Below are 22,728 nucleotides of genomic sequence, written 5' to 3' on the forward strand. Positions count from 1 at the left end.
CAGGCCAAGTAGATCAAGTGTCATTGGGGGAGCATTTAGGAGATAGTGATCATTGTGTTGTACATTTTAGGATGATGATAGAAAAGGACGATAAGCAATCCAGAGTGAGAATAATTAACTGGAGGAGAGCTGATTATGTTGGGGCAAGAACGGAGCTGGGCCAGATAGATGGGAACGAAAGATTGGTTGGAAAAACTGTAGCTGAACAATGGGTTACCTTCAAAAAAGAATTGCATCAGACACAGTCAAGGTATATTCCATCGAAAGGGAAAATAGGACAAATAAATCCAGAGCTCCCTGGATGAAAAAGGAGATAGAAATTAAGATTAAAAAAGAAAAAGTGCACTTATGACATGTGTCAGGTAGAAAATACAATTAAGACCCAAGGTGAATACAAAAGGTTCAGAGGGGAGGTGAAAAAGCATATTAGGAAAACGTAGAGAGATTATGAGAAAAGACTGGCAGCCAACATAAAGGGGAATCCCAAAGTCTTCTCTAGACATATAAATAGTAAATGGGTGGTAAAAGGAGGAATAGGGCCAATTAGGAACATAAAAGGGAATTTATACATGGACGAAGAGGCCATGGCTGAGGTATCAGGCATCCATCTTTATCAAGGAGATAGTTGCTATCCAGGCCATGGTGACAGATGAGGAAACTCTGTCACTAGAAGGGTTCAAAATTGATAAGGAGGAAGTGTTGAATAGACTGTCAAGGCACCAGGACTGTATGAGATGCATCCAAGGATATTGAAGGACCTGAGAGTAGAAATTGCAGGGGCACTGGTCATAATCCTCCAGTCTTCCCTAGACTCAGGGGTGGTGCCAGAGTACTGGAGAATTGCAAACATTACACCCTTGTTCAAAAAGAATTGTAAGGATAAGCCCAGTAATTACAGAGCAGTCAGTTTAACTTCAGAGGTGGGCAAGATTCTAGAAACAATTATTTGGGATAGAATTAGTAGTCACATGGAAAAATATGGGTTGATAAGGAACAGCCAGCAGGGAATTCTAAAGGGGAAATTGTGTTTAACTGACTTGCTGGAGTTTTTTGAAGAGGTAACAGAAAAGGTCGATGAGGGTAATGCTGTCGATGTGGTGCACGTGGACTTTCAAGGGGGAGGGGAAAGAGCCAAGCCCCCTGTATTGAGTGCTGGGCCCGTGTTGTGAGCCTGGCATCTGTGCTGCAAGCTGGGCCCCTAAGGCGCAGGTCTCACCAGGCCCCTGTGCTGTGAGCCTGGCCCCCATGCCGTGCTGCGTACCAGGCAGGGCCCCCATGCTCTGAGCTGGGCCCCTGTGCTGTATTCCAGGCCCCCATGCTATGAGCCAGGCTGGGCTTGGCCTCCATGCTATGAGCCGGCCCATGCCTCGGTGCTGCGAGCCAGGCCATGCCGGGCTATTGTGCTTAAGCAGGGTTGGGCTGGGTCTCAGTGCCGGGCGGGGTCTCGGTGCCGGGCTGGGCCTCGGTCCTGGGCTGGGTCTCGGTGCCGGGTTGGGCCTCCGTGCCGGGCTGAGTCTCGGTCCTGGGCTGGGTCTCTATGCTGAGTGCCTGGCCCCCATGCTGTGATTGTATTTCAGAGAGAGCTCGGCCACTTCAGAGGCAGTTAAGAGTCAATCATATTGTGTGGGATGGAGTCATGTAGACCAGACCAGGCAATTGGACAGCAGGTTCCCTTTACTGAAGCAAAACATTTGGGATTTTGTTTTGAATGTTCCACAAATTCCAAAATGTATTAAATTCAGTTTCACAACATGGAGAGGCTGGGGTGAGCAGCATAGTTGCCTTTCAGGGGGATGATCTGCTGATAGTGTGAGATGAAGAGGGGTGAGAGGAGGCTCGTGCGAAGCATAAACACCAGCCTGGACCAATTCGGTTTCTGCACAGAGGACCAGCCCAGGCCAGCTCACAGCCTGGGAGTTCCAGCTCGCTGCAGAGGCTCAACTCAAACATGGAGACCCAGTGTTTCTCGCAGCCCGGGTGCCAAGCATTCAATAAGGGGCCCAGCTCATAGCTTGGACAAGGAGGCCCAGCCTTGCCAAGCTCACAGCACAGAGGCCCTGCCCCGTTTGCAGCATTGGAGCCCAGCCTGGCTCACAGCTTGGAGGCACAACCTGGTCCGGCTTGCAGTGCATGGGCCTGCCCTGGCACAGTTCGCAACAGAGAGGCCCTGCCCTACTTGGAGCATGCAGGCCCAGCCTTGCATGCAACACAGAGGCCCAGCCAGGCTTGGAGCACTCAGGCCTGGCCCGGTTCACAGGTCTGGTACAGCTCACAGCTTGGGCTTCAGGCTTGCAGCACAGGCCTGGCCCTGCATCGATCGCAGCATGTGGCCTGGCCCGGCATTCCACATGGCTCAGCTTGCAGCACAGAGGCCTAGCTGGGGCTAGTTCACAGCACGGAGGCCTCACCTATCCCAGCTCGCGACACAGAAGCCCGGCCCAGCTAGCAGCATGGAGACCCAGCATGGACCCAGCCGTGCCAAGCTCGCAGCAGGGCCTGGCAAGGCTAGAAGCACAGGGGACCAGAATAACCTGGCTCGCAGCAAGGATTCCTGGCCAGGCTCAGTGCACGCAGGCCCGGTCCAGTTCGCAGCATGGGGGCCCGGCTCACAGCACAGAGGCCCAACCCAGTCTGGCTTGCAGCACGAGAAATGGCTCAGAGCATGGAGGCACAGTGAAGCCCGATCGAACTTGCAGGATCGAAGGCCCAGCCCAGCCTAGTTCCAGCAGGGAGGCCCGGCCTGGCCTGGCTTGCAGCCTGTGGACTGGCCTGCATCAGAGTGTGCAGACCCTGTCCACATCACAGGAGGGACATCCGGTCTGGCACGGCTTGCAGCAGGGAGGCCCAACCCAGCCCAGCTGGTTCACAGCATGGAGGCCTGGCCCAGCCTGGACTGGCCCAGCTCGCTGTACAGATCCCTGGCCCAGCCCTTCTTGCAGTGTGGAGGTCTGGCCGGCCAGGGCTGGGCCTGTGTGCTGCGAGCCTTTAGTGTGAAAATCAGAAATAGAAGATCCCAGGCAGAATCTTACTTTAATCTCTTCCTATACAAGAGAGTGTGATTGTTCATATCCTGAAGTTTTCCCTCTTCCCCCATTTATACAGCACCTTTCACATAGTTCAATATCCCAAGGTGCTTTGCAAGACTGTGAACATAATTTGGGAGCTTGCTGTGCACACATTGGCTGCCACGTTTCCTACATTACAACAGTGACCACTCTTCAAAAGGACTGCATTCGCTGTAAAGAGCTTTGGGACATCTGGTGGTCATGAAAGGCTCTATATAAATGCAAGTCTTTTTTTTCCCCTTTTCTGAGGAGGTTACAGAGATAGGGAGGGTGGGTGGTCTTGGAGGGATTTGAAAAGACAGGAAACATCCAGATCCCAACACACAGACAGAACTGACCATTCACAGTCCACAGGATAATAACCAGCTCCCAACACACACACAGAGCCCAACAATAGGAAATCAGTAAGAATCCTCAGACACTCTGCACCTCCCAGATAATTACACCTCACCTTCTCATATTCAGTAATGAGCCATCAACAAAAGTCAGCCTGTAAATCAGAAGGGAAATGCTTCCAATAAACACACTCAATATCCAACACACAGCTCCAGGCAAACAGTTCAGCACAAAGCACCTAGTAAACAGCTCAAAATAAAAACAGAATTACCTGGAAAAACTCAGCAAGTCTGGCAGCATCGGCGGAGAAGAAATCAGTCAACGTTTCGAGCCCTCATGGCCCTTCAGCATAGTTTCAACAAGGGAGAAATATGCTGGATCTTCTCACACAGCATAAGGGGCATTTCCACAGCTGATTCCCCACAGGATAGTCAGGCTGCCTGAAGATTAGTGTGGATATTATGTGATGTAATTATTATAAATTGTGTTCGTTCACTCACCATCTCCTGAGTTGGTTTTGAGTCCCTACAGGAAGTGAAGCAGCTGTGGAACAGGAAGAGGAGGGAATGGGCAGAGTGGGTGGGGCTCTCTGATTGACGTCTCTCACAGCCAATCCAAATATTTCTGGAGTAACATGAGTTTCCTGAAGTTTGGGAAACTGACCGGTGAAACGGAGGCGACTTTGAGCAGCAGATCAGGTGGGGATTTAAACTTGTCATTGTCCCATCTGAATAAAACCTCACTTATTGCAGCTGCTGTCTCAGTTCCCCTGGTAAATGTTTGACAGAGATTTCTAGTGTGGGAATAGCATTCTTCATCCTCGGAGACTTTCAAACTGACATCATCAGTGTGGGATGTGTAGCCTCGGATGTGTTTGACAGCAGATCAGAAGACCCACAGCATCCAAGGCAGCGATGACGTGCAGTGGTGGGATCAGCACCTGCACCGGAGATAGAGAGGGTGCACAGGCGGGAGGGACACGGGAGAGAGGGGGGGACACTGGAGCGGGGGGGACACGGGAGAGAGGGGGACACGGGAGAAGAGAGGCACAGTAGGTAGAGTGGCATGATAGAGAAAGGGGCATGGGAAGGATTAACAGAGAAGAGAGTAGGATGGGAGATTGAAACTGCTTCAGGAGTGACTCTCAGTGAGTGAGTCTGACTCGGGGAGTGAATTTGGGAGTAAGTCTGTGCTCGGAGAGCATCACTGTGATTTGGAGACTGATTCCAGGGTGACGATCTGTGGGGAATTAAATAACAGACAGTTAGCCCATGGAGGGAGGCAGGCCAGTGTTGGTGGGAGAGAGAGAGACAGGGCGGTGCTGGTGAAAACGTGGGCAGATCGGGTCAGGTTGGGTCAGTGGGTGCTGGGCAGGGGGTGAGTGGAGGAGTGGTGCTCTCTGACAATAGGAAGAGCCACCCAAAATCCAGCCTCGCTTCTGATGAAAGGTCATCTCGAGCTGCGTTATTAACTCTGTTTCTCTCCACAGATGCTGCCTGACCAGCGGAGTATTTCCAGAATTTATTGTTTTTATTCTAGTTTTTAAAGCACAGAAATAGACATTTGGCCCATCTGTGTCCAGTGAGTGGGACTGTTATTGCTTAGCCCACTTTTGCCTCTTCAGTTATCGCCAGAGAATCTCCTGCAATGGTTAATCTTCCCACCCCCATCGCTCTGGAGTCCGACCAAGGGAGTATCCTCGGTCCCCACCTATTTCTCATCCACACGCTGCCCCTGTGTAAAACCATCTGATGACCTGATGTCAGATTCACAGAGGGTCTCTTACAATCTGTCCCATTTTACCTCGAGTCAGAAAGAAATGCCCCTCACCACCAGACAAAACAGAAATCTAGTAGTAAAGGAAAAGCAAGCAGACAGCTTCAAGAGGGAGAGAAATGATTTGAGGACCGGGCCATGGAGCGGAGCACCTTAGATCTACAATCTTAACTGGGGCAGGGGCTAAATGGAGGACAGGCCCTTCAGCACCAGTAAGGGAGATGGATTCAAAACTGGGAGAGTCAAACTTTTATACTTTTACTCCACAGCCTGGAGAAAATAGTCTCTCACCAGTCACAGAAAACCAATGTCGAATGTAGTCCCATGTTATCCATTTAACCATGTTGATGGGTGGCTGAGATGGGGGGATGGAAGGAGGGGGATTGTGAGGGAAAGAGGGGGGATGGGGGGGAAAGAGGGAGGATGGGGGGAAGGAGGGGGGAATGGTAAGGGAAGGAGGGGGATGGGGGAAGGAGGGGGGATAGCAGATGAAGGAAGTGGGGCAGAGGTGAAGGACGGGGGTTGGTGTGAAGAAGAGTGGATGAGGGGTGAAGGAGGGGGGGATGGGGTGAAGGAAGGGGAATGCGGTGAAGGAGGGAGGATGGAGGCAAAGGAGGGGGGAATGGGGGCAAAGGAGCGGGGATGGGGGCAAAGAATGGGTGATGGGGGGTGAAGGAGGAGGTATGGGGTAGAGGCTGTGATCCTGCTTCCTGCTACCTGGAGCTGGGATTTACAGGTCGTCACCTCCAACTCCAGCCCCGCCCACGTGACAGCCGCTCGGGCTCACGCTTTCTCAGATTCAAACTTCTGAACACTGGTCAGCAGATGAGAAGAGGAAGACCCACAGCATCCAAGGCAGCGATGATAGGGAGTAGTGAGATCAGCACATGCACGGAGAGAGGGAGACAGGCATGAAAGGGTGACAGAGGCAGAAACCCTCATCACATTTAAAAAACACTGGGATATGAACTGTTTTTTTTTAATTCATTCACGGGATGTGGGCTTCACTGGCTGGGCCAGCATGTATTGCCCATCCCTAGTTGCCCTTGAGAAGGTGGTGGTGAGCTGCCTTCTTGAACCGCTGCAGTCCATGTGGTGTTAGGGAGGGAAATAACTGTTGAAGGAATAACTTCTCCGCATTTAAAATGGGGATGGAATAACTTCTCTACATTAACACTGTCCCATCAAACACTCACAGAGAAGGTACCACACGGGTTATATACAGAGTCAAGCTGCGTCTAAACTGTCCCTGGAGTGTCAGATTAACCCGAATCACTCACACACCCGATTCAGGATCAAGATTCACCTGCCTCAGTCACTCAGACGCTCCTGTATTACTGACCTTAAGGTCATTTGGGAGCAGGACTCAGGCAAATAGGGGGAGAGAGTCCTCCAGACACAGCGCATTTAGTAGTGGGAGGGTGCACTGCTGACCACGATCACTGAGGAATACCAGGTTGTTCTGGAGTGTGGCTGTACTTCAGTCAGTGGGATATCTCGGTGTTACAAGATATTATGAGCCTGTGGAGCCCTCCTCACACACCTCACACTTGAGCAGCCTCTCGCCTGTAGGAATGAGTCAGTGGCTAATGAGGTTCGATGAATGGTTGAAGCTCTCACCACACTTGGTGCCACTCACACTTCTTCCCAGCCTCACCCACAGCCGAACCTTCGGAAAGGTTGGTTCTGATGGAAGGCTCCACACCACTGACCAGTTTCAGATCTGATGATTTATCAAAGCTCCCCTGACCCGACCGATTTCCAGATGATGGTTTCAAGGGACTGGATGTCTTCCCACTGTTGTGTAGTTGTTCCTTGGATGATGGTCAGGATCTGTCTGCACTGTGTTAGAATCATATCTCTCAAAACTGAAGTTTTCTTTTAAAAATGGAAGGACATGGCATGATCTGTACATCAGGATGCTAACCTGGGATTTTTTTTTTAAAGAAAGTTATTAGTTCATCTTGGAACTGTCAACAAGTTGGCCTCTTCCAAAAAATCACCTGCCCCTTATGGTACTAGAGAAGGAGTTGTTTTTGAACTGCAAAGTACTTTAATTAATTAAAAGCTGGGAGACAAGAAGGCAATCACATGGGACAGGGGAAAAATACTTAAGTTGTGAACCTGCTTTTTTTGAAGGCAGTTTTGTTGGAGAACAAAATGAGGAAGGAAGGCTACCTTGACTGGCTCCCTCTCTCTACCTTGCCTAAAATTGTGTGTGGCTATCAACCTGTAGCCAGAGAACCCTCATCTGGGTGTAACTAGTCTGCATTTGGACCTGCAAAGCTAGACCAGTTTGTGAGAACGTCCAGGCATCCATCTCTTCACACGAGAGAACTCCAGCTCGACAGCATCAAGACCCTGTGGATTTTATCCTTTATTTTATAATGTCCATCCTCCAAAGCCCATCTGTGCAGAGAGACTCTATCCTTTGTTTGTCTGTGTGTGTTTGTCTGTGTGTGCACTGGGGGAACTGGGGGAATTCTTTCGGAAGAGTTTATCACACACCTCGTACTTGAGTGGTTTCTCTCCAGTGTGAATGCATCGGTGATTCACAAGTGTTGATGAGTGTGTGAAGGCTCAGCCACACACCTCACACTTGAATGGTTTCAATTCCATGTGGCTGTCTTGTGTTGACAACAGGTACGTACACCTTAGGTGTTAAAAGATATTATGAGCCTGTGGAGCCCTCCTCACGCACCTCACACTTGAACAGCCTCTCACCTGTAGGAATGAGTCAGTGGTTCATGAGGCTCAATGAATGATTGAAGCTATCACTTGGAGCCACTCACACTTCTTCCCAGCCTGACTGATCGCCCACAGCCGAACCTTCAGAAAAGCTGGTTCTGATGGAAGGCTCCCGATTACAATTGCGTGTTAACTAGTACTTGCAACTTGCAAAAAGAAGTTTTGTTTTAAAATAAATTAATCATTCTGAGTGTTTGAAAGAAGTGTGGCCAGAGTCTCTCTTCTTCTGGATCCCAGAGATATAGGTACACAATTGGCTATGTTGGCGAGAAAATTAAACATTTAAATTAATAGTACAGCCTGTGGAGTAGTGGGGCTTGATAATTCGCACATTCCTCCCATCTTGCTCAGAACATAAATTGGGGGCTCGTCCGAGATTTGAAACGAGGACAGCGGGTGATTGGACATGGAATAAAAATTGATAAGGAATAAAAGGGCAGAGACCAGGTTTCTTATACATTGGTAAACTAAAATGGCTTTGGAAGTTGCTAAGACTTTTTTTTACAGATGGAAGATGTAACTTTGACTGGTTGACAGAAATTAACCAAGGGTAAGCTACCGGAATTGGCAGATAAGCAGGAATTAGAATTACCTGTAGGAGCAAGGGAAACAGACATAGTCGAGATAAAAGCGCAGCATTTGAAATTGGAAGGGATACCAGAGAGACCACATTCTCCAGGGGGATGAGCCAGTCGAATTGGCCATGGTTCAGTTGCAAATGAAAAAACTCGAATTGGAGGCGAAAGAAGAGGAAAAGACCTTGTCTCCAGGGAGCAGACTCGGAGGAAGGAGCACCGGAGCGGTGAGTATAAATCTAGCTTACCTCGGGGATTTGCGGGCTTGTCTCCAGGGAGCAGACTTGGAAGGAGGAGTACCGGAGTGGTGAGTATAAATCTAGCTTACCTCGGGGATTTGCGGCCTTGTCTCCAGGGAGCAGACTCGGAGGGAGGAGCACCGGAGCTGTGAGTATAAATCTAGCTTACTTCGGGGATTCGTGGCCTTGTCTCCAAGGAGCAGACTTGGAGGGAGGAGCACCGGAGCGGTGTCCTCGGGGCACAGAGTAACTGAGGCCAAAACTGAAAAAGTGATTCACAGGAAAGCTGTGACCTGATTGGTTGGTAGGAAATCTGCACCAAATTTGAAAAAAAAAACACTACAAAGCTAATTAATACATTAATTAACTAAGTAGAGATGGCTGGGCAGGTGATGTGCTGTAGCTGTATGATGTGGGAGCTGGCAGATCCCATTGCGAGCCACAGTGACCACATGTGCAGCAAGTGTTGGTTGCTGGAGGAACTGCGGCTCAGAATTGATGAGCTGGAGTCTGAGCTCCAGATGCTGCAGCACATCCGGGAGGGAGAAAGTTACCTGGAAGCTTTGTTTCAGGAGGCAGTCACACCCGGTAGATTAAGTACCTCAAATTCGGTCAGTGGTCAGGTTCAGCAGGGCGTGACTGCGAGTGAGGCAGGTAGAGGGATCCTGTGTTCAGGAACAGAGGAGCCTCAGCTCTTGACCTTGTCCAACAGGTATGAAGTACTTTCTCCCTGTGTGGATGAGGAACAAGGAAGGATGAGCCAGCTGACCACAAAACCGTGGCACAGGAGGCCATTCAAGAGGGGGGAGCAAAAATACAAGTGGTAATTGTAGGGGATTCTATAATTACGGGAATTGATAACATCCTTTGTAAGCAGGATCAAGAGTCCCGCATGGTATGTTGCCTGCCCGGTGCCAGGGTGAGGGACATCTCTGACTGGCTTGAAAGGATATTGGAGAAGGAGGGTGAGGATTCAGTTGTTGTGGTCCACATCGGGACAAATAACTTAGGTAAGACTAGGAAAGAGAACCTGTTTGGGGATTATCAGGAACTAGGAACTAAATTAAAGAACAGGTCCTCAAGGGTTATAATCTCCGGATTGCTACCCGAGCCAAGTGCAAATTGGCATGGGGCGCGAGAATAAGGGAAGTAAACACGTGGCTAAAGGAGTGGTGCGGGAAAGAGGGGTTCCATTTCGTGGGGCACTGGCATCAGTATTGGAACAGGAGGGATCTGTACCATTGGGACGGTCTCCACCTGAACTGATCTGGGACCAATGTTCTAGCGAAAACGGTAAATAGGGTGGTCAACAGGACTTTAAACTAGAAAGTGGGGGGGAAGGGAAGGGTAAAACTCCTAGAAGTATGACTAATGGGAAACAAAGCAGCAGGTTAGCATGTGGGGGGGTGGATTCAACTTCATGGAAAATTATGAAAAAACTGAAAGGAAAGGAGAGCCCAGGAGAGGTTATTAAAGTCTCCAGAACACAAAATAGGACGGTGTGTTTGGAAAGGGCTAGGAATCTAACTTCAAGCACATCAGATAAAGGGACGACAATGAGAGGGGGGGACGGGAAATACAGGACTGAAGGTGTTGTATCTGAATGCACGCAGTATACGAAATAAGGTAAATGAACTTGTGGCGCAGATTGAAATTGGCAGGTATGATGTGGTGGGCATCACGGTGACATGGCTGCAAGGGGATCAGGACTGGGAGCTAAATATAAAAGTATATACATCCTATCGAAAATATAGGCAGGTTGGCAGAGGGTGTGGGGTTGTTTTGTTAGTAGGAAATGAAATTAATCAATAGCAAGAAACGACGTAGGATTAGATGATGTAGAATCTGTGTGGGTAGAGTTGAGGAACCGTAAAGGTAAAAAAACCATAATGGGAGTTATGTACAGGCCTCCGAACAGTAGTCAGGATGTGGGGCACAAGATGCACCAGGAGATAGAAAAGGCATATAAGAAAGGCAAGGTTACAATGATCATGGGGGATTTCAATATGCAGGTAGACTGGGAAAATCAGGTTGGTAGTGGATCCCAAGAAAAGGAATTTGTGGAATGTCTACGAGATGGCTTTTTGGAGCAGTTTGTGGTGGAGCCCACTAGGGAACAGGCAATTCTAGATTTAGTGATGTGTAATGAGGCAGATTTGATAAGGGAGCTTAAGGTGAAGGAACCCTTAGGAGGAAGTGACCATAATATGATAGAATTTACCCTGCAATTTGAGAGGAAAAAGCTGGAATCAGATGTAATGGTATTACAGTTGAATAAAGGCAACTACAGAGGCATGAGGGAGGAGCTGGCCTGAATTGACTGGGAGATGAGCCTAGCAGGAAAGACAGTGGAACAGCAATGGCAGGAGTTTCTGGGAGTAATTTGGGAGACACAGCAAAAATTCATCCCTAGGAAGAAAAAGCATACTAAAGGGAGGAAGAGGCAACCATGGCTGACAAGGGAAGTCAGGGACAGCATAAAAGCTAAAGAGAAAGCATACAATGCGGCGAAGAGCAGTGGGAAACCAGGGGATTGGGAAGCCTACAAAGACCGACAGAGGACAACTAAAAAAGAAATAAAGAGGGAGAAGATTAAATATGAGGGTAAACTAGCCAGTAATAGAAAAGAAGATTGCAAGAGTTTTGTTTAGATATATAAAGGGTAAGAGAGAGGCAAAAGTGGACATTGGGCCGCTGGAAAATGACTCTGGAGAAGTAGTAGTGGGGAACAAAGAAATGGCGGAGGAACTGAATAGGTACTTTGCGTCAGTCTTCATGGTGGAAGACACGAGTAATGTCCCCGAAGTTCAAGATAGTCGAAGGGCAGAGGTGAGTATGGTGGCCATTACCAAGGAGAAGGTGCTAGGAAAACTGAAAGGTCTGAAGGTGGATAAATCACCTGGACCAGATGGATTACACCCCAGAGTTCTGAAGGAGATAGCTAAAGAGATAGTGGAGGCATCAGTTGTGATCTTTCAGGAATCACTGGAGTCAGGGAGGGTCCCAGAGGACTGGAAAATTGCTAATGTAACCCCCCTGTTTAAGAAGGGAGTGAGGCAAAAGACGGGAAATTACAAGCTGATTAGCCTGATCTCGGTCGTTGGTAAGATTTTAGAGTCCATTATTAAGGATGAGATTTCAGAATACTTGGAAGTGCATGGTAAAATAGGGCAAAGTCAGCATGGTTTAATCAAGAGGAGGTCATGCCTGACAAATCTGTTAGAATTCTTTGAGGAGGTAACGAGTAGGTTAGACAAAGGAGGGCCAATGGATGTTATCTACTTGGACTTCCAGAAAGCCTTTGACAAGGTGCCACACAGGAGGCTGCTCAGTAAGATAAGAGCCCATGGTGTTAGGGGCAAGGCACTAGCATGGATAGAAAATTGGCTGTCTGGCAGGAGGCAGAGGGTGGGGATAAGGGGGTCCTTCTCAGGATGGCGGCCGGTGACTAGTGGAGTTCCGCAGGGGGCAGTGTTGGGACCACAACTTTTCACTTTATACGTTAATGACCTCGATGAAGGAACTGAGGGCATCCTGGCTAAGTTTGCAGATGATACAAAAATAGGTGGAGGGACAGGTAGTATTGAGGAGGCGGGGAGGCTGCAGAAGGATTTAGACAGGTTAGGAGAATGGGCAAAGAAGTGGCAGATGGAATACAATGTGGGGAAGTGTGAGGTCATGCACTTTGGTAGGAAGAATAGAAGCATAGACTATTTTCTAAATGGAGAGAAAATTCAGAAATCTGGAGTGCAAAGGGACTTGGGAGTCCTAGTCCAGGATTCTCTTAAGGTTAACTTACAGGTTGAGTTGGTAGTTAGGAAGGCAAATGCAATGTTGGCATTTATTTCGAGAGGACTAGAATATAAAAGCAGGGATGTGCTGCTGAGGCTTTATAAGGCTCTGGTCAGACCACATTTAGAATATTGTGAACAATTTTGGGCCCTATATCTCAGGAAGGATGTGCTGGCCCTGGAGAGGGACCAGAGGAGGTTCACGAGAATGATCTCAGGAATGAAAGGCTTAATATTTGAGGAACGTTTGAGGACTCTGGGTCTATACTCGATGGAGTTTAGAAGGATGAGGGGGGATCTGATTGAAAGTTACAAAATACTGAGGGGCCTGGATAGAGTGGACATGGGGAGGATGTTTCCAGTAGTAGGAGAGACTAGGACCTGAGGGCACAGCCTCAGAGTAAAGGGAAGACCTTTTAGAACAGAGATGAGGAGAAACTTCTTTGGCCAGAGAGTGGTGAATCTATGGAATTCATTGCCACAGAAGGCTGTGGAGGCCAGGTCATTGAGTGTATTTAAGACCGAGATAGATAGGTTCTTGATTGGTAAGGGGATCAAAGGTTACAGGGAGAAGGCGGATCAAAGGTTACGGGGAGAAGGCGGGAGAATGGGGTTGAGAAATTTATCAGCCATGATTGAATGGCGGAGCAGACTCGATGGGCCAAATAGCCTAATTTCTGCTCCTATGTCTTATGGTCTTATGGAAAAAGGGAGCATTTCAAAGAGAAGTGGAAATGCGATAACTCGACCTCCAGAGGGAGAAGTTAGCAATGGAGGAAAGAGAGAAAGAACAAGAATATCAGCTGAAAAGTCTGGAAAAGAGCTCTCAGATGCTGAGGAAGGTCTGGTGATGAAAAAACCTCCAACCCAAAGCCTCTTGGGGAGATGTTTAAAATTGTGCAGCTCTCCCAAGGTTTGAGGAAAGGGATGTAGAGACATTCTTTATTTTGTTTGAGAAGGTGGCCAAGCAAATGAAGTGGCCAAAAGAAATCTGGACGTTGCTCCGATAGAGTAGGTTGGTGGGCAGAACTCACAAGGTTTACGCTTCACTTTCAGAAGAGGTTTCTGTGGATTATGATGCAGTAAAAAAGGCTATGCTTAGTGTAAAAACAAAAAGCTACTGCGGATGCTGGAAATCCAAAACAAAAACAGAATTACCTGGAAAAACTCAGCAGGTCTGGCAGCATCGGTGGAGAAGAAAAGAGTTGACGTTTTGAGTCCAACATGACCCTTCAACAGAACCTTCAACAGTTCTGTTGAAGGGTCATGTTGGACTTGAAACGTCAACTCTTTTCTTCTCCACCGATGCTGCCAGACCTGCTGAGTTTTTCCAGGTAATTCTGTTTTTGTTTATGCTTAGTGTTATGAGTTAGTCCCTGAGGCATACAGGCAGAAATTTTAGAATATAAGGAAACAGCCTGGGCAGACCTATACTGGGGTTTGAGAGGGTAAAGCAAAGTAATTTTGACCATTGGATATGGCGTTAAAGGTAGAGACAACATATGAAGCTCTTAGAGAAACAATTCTCTTGGAAGAATTTAAAGATTCACTTCCTCCAATGGTTAGAACCCATGTTGAAGGCCAGAGGGTTAAAGCACCTAGACAGGCAGCAGAGATGGCTGACAATTATGAACTAGTCCATAAACCTAAACCTTTTTTCCGTCATCCTCACAAACTCAAGAAGGATGGAAGGTGGGAATGTGAAAGGAAGGCAAGTAGCCAGGGAAGAGAAGGGACAGCTGGGAGTATGCCAGAAACCCCTCCTGAGGCCAGAAAGGAAGCTGCTGAGGGTGGAAGTGATAAGTGCTTCCATTGTAACAAGGTGGGACATGTTTCTGCCGATTGCTGGAATTTGCATGTGAAATCCATGGGACTTACTGGGATACATAAGGGTGATTCAGGAAAAGGAACCCTGACTGCAAGTACAACAGAACAAATTAAAGAGTTAACTGCAGCTGTGAAACTGAGTGTGAACACTGCTGTGAGTTCAGGAAAGGTGAATGAGATACATGTGTTATAGAGAATTTTTGTAGAGGGGAAAAGTAACGCCTTATCCTGCAAATGAGGAAGCTAAACCTACAATGATACTTAGAGATACAGGAGCCACTCAAACACTTTTGCTGGGGAAAGGCATATCTTTTCCACCAGAGAGCGCATTAAAAGCCAACGTTTTAGTCATTGGTATTGCTGAGGAGTGTATACCTGTATCTTTGTATTGTGTGCACTTGGAATGCAACCTATTGTCTGGGACAGTTACGATAGGGATTGTTCAGCAGTTACCCATAGGTGGAGTTGATTTACTCATGGGGAATTATTTAGCTGGGGCAAAGGTAGTAGCTTCTACCATAATTACAGAAAGCCCAAGTGAAGTTAGAGAGACGGAGCAGTTACAGGAAAAGATTCCAGGAATTTTTCCTTCCTGTGGGATGGCCCAAGCAATGGCTAAGCAAAGCCCATCATTAAAGGCCAGAGTGATACCACAGACAGATATTTGGTTGGCTGAAACTTTCTTTAAAGACTTAGATAATCCGAAAGAGATGTTGAACAAATCTTCTCTAGTTAAGGTTTAACAAGCTGATCCAGAGTTAAGTAAGATTGCACAATCAGCCCAAACTGAAGCTGAAGCTAAGGCAGTTCCAGGATGTTATTCTATTAGAAATGGAATTCTAATGAGGAAGCGGAGACCTCCTCACAGACCTGCAGATGAGGAGTGGACACTTGTTCATCAGGTAGTGTTACCGCCCAAATATCGTAAAGAGATATTACAGCTAGCACATGAAATTCCTCTGGCAGGACATGTAGGGATATGGAAAACTCAAGCGCAAATAAACCGGCAGTTTTACTGGCCAGGTCTTCATAAGGACATGGTGCCATTTTGTAAAACATGCCATACGTGCCAGATGGTCGGAAAACCACAACATGCAATCAAACTCGCACCCTTAATTCCTATACCAGTTTTTGAGGAACCATTCAGTAGGGTGTTAGTGGACTGTGTGGGACCATTACCAAAAACGAAAGCAGGATACCAGTACATCCTTACTATTATGGATACGACAACTCTATTTCCAGAGGCCATCCCTTTAAGAACCATTACGGCTAAAATAGTGGTAGAGAAGTTAACCCAATTCTTTACCTGATATGGATTACCGGTAGAGATCCGTCAGAACAAAGTTCCAATTTTATGTCTAAAAATTTTCAGGATATAATGAGTAGTTTGGGTATAAAATATTTAAAGTCCACAACATATCATCAACAAACACAGAGAGCTTTAGAGAGGTACCATCAAACTCTCAAAACAATGATTAAAGCATATTGTCATGAATATCCCCATGATTGGGGCAAAGGACTGGATTTTCTGTTATTTGCTACCAGAGATTCACCAAATGAATCTACTGGTTTTAGCCCTTTTGAATTAGTTTACGGACATGAGATAAGAGATCCTCTGAAATTAATCAAAGAAAAGTTTTTTAGTAGAGAAGGACGAAGCCGCAATGTTTGATTAAGTGTCCATGTTCCAGGAACAGCTCACAGGAACCTGCAAAGTGGCTCAAGAATATCTTAAAGTTTCTCAAACAAAGATGAAAGAATGGGCAGATAAGCAAGTTGTGACCCGAACATTACAACCAGGGGGTGAAGTTAGTATTATTGTCATTACAGGGGGAACCTCTGAAATCATGGTTCAGTGGTCCATACAAGGTCACTAAAAGGGTTAGTAAAGTAAATTATTTGATAAATACATCGGGTCGTAGGAAAAAGAATCAGCTGTGTCTTATATGTTAAAACAATACCATTGTAGGGAGGAAAATAGGAATGAGCAGGTATGTCAGGTTGTAAGCATAGTGTAGGATGAAAAAGACTGTGAGAGTGAGGTAGAAGGAGATTTAGACAGTTCACACATTAAACCTCCTACTCTCCAGTTAGATAATACAAAGATTAGGACAGTTAGATACCATATTTTCATACTTAATAGGTAGGACAATGGGAGGATCTAGTGAAGTTACTTACAGAACTTAAAGGAATCTGCAGGGATAAACCAGGGTCTACAACTTGAGCCACACAAGATGTGGATCTCAGGGAATTTTCTCTGATAAACCAACATCCGGTTAAGTCCAGAGAAACAAGCAGAAGTGACAGCAGAAATTCAGTATATGTTAGAAAATCACCAAATTGAGCCTAGTCAAAGCAGCTGGTGTTCTCCAATAGCGTTAGTGCCTAAACCTTAATGATTAACCAGATTCTGCACAGACTATAGAAAGGTTAATGTGGTAACAGAAACATATTCCTACCCAATCCCTCGTCTAGAAGATTGTATTGACAGGGTTGGCAGTGCCACGCTCCTTACTAAGATTTGTTGAAAGGATACTGGCAAGTACCTTTAACATCGTGAGCTAAGGAAATATCAGCTTTTGTCATGCCAAATGGGCTATACCAATGCCGAGTAATGCCATTTGGACTAAAAAATGCTCCAACCACTTCCCAAAGACCAATGAATCAGGTGATCGCTAATGTTCCTAACTGTGTGCTTTACTTGGATGATGTATTGGTTTATAGCAACACATGGAAAGACCATTTAAAACAACTGGAAGCCTTATTTAAACAATTACAGTCAGCAGATCTAGTAATAAACCTTGCAAAAAGTGAATTCGCGCAAACACAAGCACCTTATTTAGGGCATATCGTAGGGCAGGGACAAGTCTTGCCAAGAACAGCGAAGGTATAGGCTTTGATGGAATTCCCTGCCCCTAAAACAGGAAATCATGAGATTTTTAGGGATGTGCGATTTCCATTGTAAATTTGTGCCATACTTCAGCACATCAGAGGCTCCACTAACAGATTTATTGCAAAAGAAAGCAGGGGTGGTACAGTTAAGAAAGTGCCAGATGACCTTTCAGAAGCTGAAGGTGATTCTAACCAATGAACCAGTATTAGCCGCCCCTAATTTTGCTAAATCCTTCAAGCTGGCAATCGACACTAGTGACCTGGAGGTGGGTGCAGTGTTACTGCAAGAAGGTGAATCGGGCATAGAGAAGCCAATGGAGTACTTTTCTAAAAAGAATAAAACTGGCAGAAAAAGAAACCCTGGGATTGTTACTGGCTCTTAAGCATTTTGAGGTGTATATCCGTCGTGACTGTATACTGACCATAACCCTTCGGCCTTTGTGGAAAAATTTCAGACTCAGATTGACAGACTGTTCCAACAGAGCTTTCAAATACAACCTTATAACTTGAAGATGGTTCATATTGCAGGGAAAAAATAATATCAAGAATGTAATTTTTTTCTAATTGTCTGGAGAGCAAGAGAGACAGAAAACCGAACAGATTCTGTAGAAGGAGCGAATGGCTGAGTGAATTCTGTTTATATATTATACATATCTTTTTCTGTATACTTTGTGGTGAAACACTTTTAGAAATGGTGTTTCATCTCTTAAGGGCGGAGGCATGTTCGAATCAGATCTCTCAAGACTGATGTTTCTTTTAAAAATGGAGGGATTTAACATGATCTAAACATGTGGATGCTAACCTGAGATTTTTTTAAAGATAATAATTTCACCTTGGAACTGTCAACAAGTTGGCCTCTTCTAAGAGATCGCCTGACCTATATGGTACTGGAGAAGGAGTTGTTTTGTTTATTTTGAACTGCAAAGCACTTTAATTAATGAAAAGCTGGGAGACAAAAAGGCAATCACATGGGAGAAAGGAAAAAACTTAAGTTGTGAACCTGCTTGTTTTGAAGGCAGTCTTGTTGGAGAACAAGCTGAGGAAGGAAGGCTACCTTGACTGGCTTCCTCTTTCTGCTTTGTTTAAAATTGTGTACGGCTGTCAATCTGTAGCCAGAGAACCATCATCTGAGTGTAACTAGTCTGCATTTGGACCTGCAAAGCTGGACCAGTTGATGAGAACTTTCAGGCATCAATCGGGACCAGCAGCCCGGACCGTCTTCACACAAGAAAACTCCAGGTCAACAGCATTGAGATCCTGCGGGCTTTATCATTTATTTGATAACGTCCATCCTCCAAAGCCCATCTCTGCAGAGAGACTCTATCTGGTTGTCCTGTGGGTGTGTGTGTTCTGTGGGAATTCTTTAGGAAGAGATAGATAGTTATACTTTCCGATTACAATTGCATGTTAACCAGAATTGCAACTTAAGAGAAGTTTTGTTTTAAATTAATCATTCGGAGTTTTTGAAAGAAGTCTGGCCAGAGTCTCTCTTTTACTGGGTACTAGAGGTATAGGTACACAATTGGGCATTTCAGTGGGAAAATTAAACATTTAAATTAATGGTACAACCTGCAGAGTAGTCAGGCCTGATAATTCGTGCACTCCTCCCATGCTGATCGTAACAACTGTCTATCCTCTCTGTATTCTCTGGTGTAGTACGGTGAAATTCTTCTGTAAAACAGGAAAAGGAAATATGATTTCCTCCAACTCCCTCTCCTCCTTTACTGAAGGGGCTGGCTCCACAGTTAAAGACTGTTCCACAGTGAGTGCCAGGGCACTGGATAGTGACCAGGAGCATACAACGTGGCTTTATTCTTTCCTTCGCCCAGTCCCCATATACCACAAGGGCAATGGAAAAGACAGTTAGGCGGAGTGTAAAACGGGCTGTGAGCTTGACTCGTGCTGGCAAAGACCAGTTTTACCCTCAGGATGTGTTTAATATAAAGTTGTTAACTCAATTGAAATTTCTCCCCTTTTTTCCCAGAATTATTTGAAGAAAACACGCTGGGCAGGAAGTGCTAGAAGTTAAGGAAAATATTGCTTCAGTGTAGCTGATTGAAGGGTTCTGGTTTATCCTGGGAAATTAGATACACTGCACTCGCTCAGACTGCACATCCCAAATTCAGCTATCAGCCACAGCACTGGGTAAAACTATCAAATCCAAGCCCAGGCTTTTGGGAAAGGCCGAGGCCTTCAGGTAAAATCTTTAAAGAAGGCATTAAAAGATATTTCAATAAATGTGTCTCCAGGTATGACAGCCAAATTGCTATGAAGCTGGATTAACATTCCAGAGATTGTGAGTTCATAATCCAACCACGGAAAGTTACATACATAGAATTACAGTGCAGAAACAGGCCACTCAGCTCAATTGGTCCATGCTGGTGTTTATGCTTCACATGAGCCTCCTCTCACCCCTCTTCATCTCACCCTGTCAGCATATCCTTCTGTTCATTTCTCCCTCATGTGCTTATCCAGTTTCCCCTTAAAGGCATCTACACTATTCACCTCAACCACTCCATGATTCGCATCAGCCTCTCGGTGCCGCAACACTGAATTCAATAAAACTGGTCAACTAGCAGTCACTGGCTATCAGTGTGAATATTATAGGATACAATATGTATAAACTCTGCTCCTTCACTCACTGGATATTCAGTCCTGAACATTAGTGTGGATATTATGGGATACAATCTGTATAAACTCTGCTCCTTCACTCACTGGATATTCAATCCTGAACATTAGTGTGGATATTATGGGATACAATCTGTATAAACTCTGCTCCTTCACCAGGATCGCAGCCGTATAATGTCCCCTTCCACATCCCTCTTCCCTCCTCCTTCACTCTCCCCATCAACATGGTTAAATGGATAACATGGGACTACATTCTACATTGGTTTTCTGTGACTGGTGAGAGACTGTTTTCTCCAGACTGTGGAGTAAAAGTATAAAAGTTTGACTCTCCCAGTTTTGAATCCATCTCCCTTACTGGTGCTGAAGGGCCTGTCCTCCATTTAGCCCCTGCCCCAGTTAAGATTGTAGATCTAAGGTGCTCCGCTCCATGGCCTGGTCCTCAAATCATTTCTCTCCCTCTTGAAGCTGTCTGCTTGCCATTCCTTTACTACTAGATTTCTGTTTTGTCTGGTGGTGAGGGGCATTTCTTTCTGACTCGAGGTAAAATGGGACAGATTGTAAGAGACCCTCTGTGAATCTGACATCAGGTCATCAGATGGTTTTACACAGGGGCAGCGTGTGGATGAGAAATAGGTGGGGACTGAGGATAGACCCTTGGTCGGACTCCAGAGCGATGGGGGTGGGAAGATTAAGCATTGCAGGAGATTCTCTGGCTACAACTGAAGAGGCAAAAGTGGGCCAAGCGATAACAGTCCCACTCACTGGACACAAGCCCTGGGAGAAAGCAGATGGGCCAAATGGTCTGTTTCTGTGCTTTTAAAATTAGAATAAAAATAATAAATTCTGGAAATACTCAGCAGGTCAGGCAGTATCAGTGGAGAGAAACGAGTTAATATTTCAGCTCCGGATGACCTTTCATCAGAAGCGAGGCTGGATTTTTGGCGGTTCTTCTACTCACCCCCTGCCCAGCTCCCCCCGGCCCCGTCCTGACCTGACCACCGTTTTCACCAGCATCGCCCTGTCTCGCTCTCACCAGCACTGGCCCTCCTGCCATGGTCCCATGGTCTCTTATTATTTTGTCAGAGTTGGTCATCCTCATATCAATCTCCAAATCACACTCCTTAAGTCACAGTGTAGTTCTCCGAGCACAGACTTACTCCTAAATTCACATCCAAGTCCAACTCACTCACTGAGTAACACAGTCACTCCCCGAGCACTGGCTCAATCTCCCCTCCCACTCTCTTCTCTGTTCCTCCTTCCCATGCCCCTTTCTCTCCCATGCCCCTCTGTCTCCAGTGTCACTCTCTCCTGTGTCCGCCTCTCTTGTTCCCTTGCTCTCTCCTGTGCCCCCCTCTCTCTTGTGCCCCTCTTCTGCGGTGCCCTCCTCTCTTCTGTGCTTCTCTCTATCTCTCTCCTGTGCCTGTCTCTCCTGTGTGCCCCTCTCCTGTGCATGTGCTGATCCCACACTGCACGTCATCACTGTTTTGGATGATGCTGTAGGTCTTCCTGTTCTGATCTGCTGTCAAGCTCATCCGAGGCTACACATCCCACACTGATGTTGTCAATTTGAAATTTGATGTTGTCCAATTAGGAGGTTCAAGAATGCTATTCCCACACTAGAAATCTCTGTCAAATGTTTACCAGGGAACTGAGACAACAGCTGCAATGTGAGGTTTTATACAGGTGGGATGACAAGTTTAAATCCCCACCTGATCTGCTGCTCAAAGTCGCCTCCGTTTCACCGGTCAGTTTCCCAAGTTGCAGGAAACTCATGTTACTCCAGAAATATTAGGATTGGCTGTGAGAGACGTCAATCAGAGAGCCCCACCCACTATGCCCATTCCCTCCTCTTCCTCTTCCACAGCTGCTTCACTTCCTGTAGGGACTGGAAACCGAGTGAGGAGATGGTGAGTGAAGGAACACAATTTATAATAATTACATCACCTAATATCCACACTAATCTTCAGGCAGCCTGACTATCCTGTGGGGAATCAGGTGTGGAAATGCCCCTTATGCTGTGTGAGAAGATCCAGCTGAGAGAGCTAAAAGCAAAAAACTGCGGATGCTGGAAATCCAAAACAAAAACAAAAATACCTGGAAAAACTCAGCAGGTCTGGCAGCATCTGCGGAGAGGAACACAGTTAACGTTTCGAGTCCGAATGACCCTTCAACGGAACTAAGTAAAAATAGAAGAGAGGTGAAATATAAGCTGGTTTAAGGGGGGGTGGGACAAGTAGAGCTGGATAGAGGGCCAGTGATTGGTGGAGATAACCAAAAGATGTCACAGACAAAAGGACAAAGAGGTGTTGAAGGTGGTGATATTACCTAAGGAATGTGCTAATTAAGGGTAGAAAGCAGGACGAGCAATGTACAGATAGCCCTAGTGGGGGTGGGGTAGGGGTGAAGGAATCGAAAAAGTTTAAAAGGTAGAGATAAAACAATGGATGGAAATACATTTAAAAATAATGGAAATAGGTGGGAAAAGAAAAATCTATATAAGTTATTGGAAAAAAGGGGGATCGGAAAGGGGGTGGGGATGGAGGAGAGAGTTCATGATCTAAAATTGTTGGAACTCAATATTCAGTCTGGAAGGCTGTAAAGTGCCTAGTCGGAAGATGAGGTGCTGTTCCTCCAGTTTGCGTTGAGCTTCACTGGAACAATGCAGCAGGCCAAGGATGGACATGTGGGCATGAGAGCAGGGTGGAGTGTTGAAATGGCAAGCGACAGGGAGGTCTGGGTCATGCTTGCGGACAGACTGAAGGTGTTCTGCAAAGCGGTCACCCAGCTTAGAGAGCTGTTTACTCGGTGCTTTGTGCTGAACTGTTTGACTGGAGCTGTGTGTTGGATATTG

General features: G+C 46.4%; 1 protein-coding gene and 1 pseudogene across 2 annotated transcripts in view; one reads left to right on the top strand and one right to left on the bottom strand.

Moving 5' to 3' along the window:
• The window catches only part of LOC144695281 (uncharacterized), an 83,959-nt pseudogene extending 76,163 nt beyond the window's left edge, over positions 1–7,796 (bottom strand). The window contains exon 1 of the transcript XR_013579917.1: positions 7,658–7,796. The product of XR_013579917.1 is annotated as an uncharacterized LOC144695281 (transcript). The remainder of the gene's footprint in view (positions 1–7,657) is intronic.
• LOC144695254 (uncharacterized) overlaps positions 1–22,728 on the top strand; it is an 84,389-nt gene that overhangs the window by 43,716 nt on the left and 17,945 nt on the right. The gene's annotated exons all lie outside the window — the stretch shown is intronic.

This window comes from Cetorhinus maximus, chromosome 21 (genome assembly GCF_964194155.1).
Source record: "Cetorhinus maximus chromosome 21, sCetMax3.hap1.1, whole genome shotgun sequence".
NCBI lineage: Eukaryota > Metazoa > Chordata > Chondrichthyes > Lamniformes > Cetorhinidae > Cetorhinus > Cetorhinus maximus.